This window comes from Eriocheir sinensis, unplaced genomic scaffold (assembly GCF_024679095.1).
Source record: "Eriocheir sinensis breed Jianghai 21 unplaced genomic scaffold, ASM2467909v1 Scaffold896, whole genome shotgun sequence".
Lineage (NCBI taxonomy): Eukaryota > Metazoa > Arthropoda > Malacostraca > Decapoda > Varunidae > Eriocheir > Eriocheir sinensis.
In genome coordinates this window covers 105,328-107,568 of record NW_026112270.1, presented here as the reverse complement: position 1 = coordinate 107,568, position 2,241 = coordinate 105,328, and positions in this window count along the sequence as shown.

The window sequence follows — 2,241 nt, the reverse complement described above, 5'->3', positions numbered from 1 at the left end:
AAAAAATAAAACAGGAAGAGGAAAGGTAGAGAAAACAATAGAAAACAAAAAAAAAGAGGAGAATAAGCTGAACAAGGAAAGAAGACAGGCGGAAGGCAGGAAAGTAGAGAGAAAAGGATAATAGGTTGAAGAGACAGACTGATGTATTGAAGAAAAAAAGATGGAAAAAAATAAACCGGAAAGGAAAACGTAAACAAGTAGAATAGATTACATAGAATGAAGGAGATAGGGAAAAGTAAAGTAGACGAAAAAAGATAGAAAGTTGAAGAAAAAAAATAAGGTATTGGAGGAAAGAGAAAAAGAATATATAAACGACATAGGAAAAGGAAGAACAAAAAAAAGTATCAAGGAATGGGTGAGACAGAATGAGACAGGAAACTTGACAGAGCAGGATAACGGGTTGGACAGGAGATGGATTGTTCTGCTGAAGGCGACACATCCTGCGACAGAGATACTCATTGGAAGGCTGAGGGCGGCGTGGGCGGACAAGAAGGGGGAGGGGGGTAGGAGGGGGTCTGGCCGAAGAGCTGATTCAAAGTTAAATTTAATGGAAGCGCTCAGGTGTGGAAGTGAATGGGTGGGCGGTGAGATGCGGCCATTATTCTCTCTCTCTCTCTCTCTCTCTCTCTCTCTCTCTCTCTCTCTCTCTCTCTCTCTCTCTCTCTCTCTCTCTCTCTCTCTCTCTCTCTCTCTCTCTCTCTCTCTCTCTCTCTCTCTCTCTCTCTCTCTCTCTCTCTCTCTCTCTCTCTCTCTCTCTCTCTCTCTCTCTCTCTCTCTCTCTCTCTCTCTCTCTCTCTCTCTCTCTCTCTCTCTCTCTTCTCTCTCTCTCTCTCTCTCTCTCTCTCTCTCTCTTTCTCTCTCTCTCTCTCTCTCTCTCTCTCTCTCTTCTCTTCTTCTCTTCTTCTTCTTCGATCTCCAAGCGTTTAATTTCCATCTTCTGCTTCTGCCTCTTCTTCTTCTTCTTCTTCTTCTTCTTCTTCTTCTTCTTCTTCTTCTTCTTCTTCTCTTCTTTTGTCTTGTCTTCTCTTCATCTCTTTCTTCTTATTATTAATTGTGCATATTCTTCTTTATTCTTCTTCTCTTATTACTTACTCATTATCATTATTAATCCTCGTACTTTTCCTCCTCCTAGTCCTCCTCTTCCTTCTCGTCCAACTCCTCCTCCTTCTCCTTCTCCTCCTCCTCCTCTTTCCGTTTCATTACAATTCCATTCTCGGGTAAAGATGTTTTAGTACTTAATTTACATGAGAGAGAGAGAGAAGAGAGAGACAGATAGACAGACATATAAACGGATACAGATACGTAATAAAAACTAAGAGAATCAGATCCTTCACATTCTAATTTAAATGAATTGCGTCATCTAAAACTATACTAATGGTTTCTGGGATCTAAATTCAGACATTATAAAAAAAAAATTAGTGAGCGCGAACCTTACTTATTCTATATCTAAGTGTCTTACGTCATTCAAATACCATATACATCAAAATCACTGTAATATAATTACTAATTTAGGACTAACCCAACATCATCCTTTCAAACTGTCCTAGGCGGGTGATGAAAGAAGGCAAGGAGAAGATCAACCGCATAATCTCCCTAGCATCCTAAACAACCTCATTCCCATTTTCTTTACGCAACCCTTCACGGAAAACGGCAACAAAAAATAGATGCCTAACTAAACTAAATATGCCCTTTGTAGATGTGTTGGGGGAAGATAGTGTTACATGGGTTGTAGAAAAAATGATACAGAGGAAAGAAAAAATGGTAATATTCCAAAACTGAGGTACAAACAGAGACAAGAATACATGAATAATGATGACTTATGCTGACCAGAGAGAGAGAGAGAGAGAGAGAGAGAGAGAGAGAGAGAGAGAGAGAGAGAGAGAGAGAGAGAGAGAGAGAGAGAGAGAGAGAGAGAGAGAGAGAGAGAGAGAGAGAGAGAGAGAGAGAGAGAGAGAGAGAGAGAGAGAGAGAGAGAGAGAGAGAGAGAGAGAGAGAGAGAGAGAGAGAGAGAGAGAGAGAGTTATTTACTTACACGTCTTGACCACTAATCTCTCTCAAACTAGAACGAGGTGTGGAAGGAAAATGGGAAGAGAAATAGAGCAACAAGAGCGAATGAAGATGGGAGGAGGAGGAGGAGGAGGAGGAGGAGGAGGAAACGAAAGGTAGGACAAGGAAAGGAAGAGATGGAGGAGTAGGCAAGAGGGAAGAAGCAGGCAAAATGAGGAAAAGGAATATAAGAGA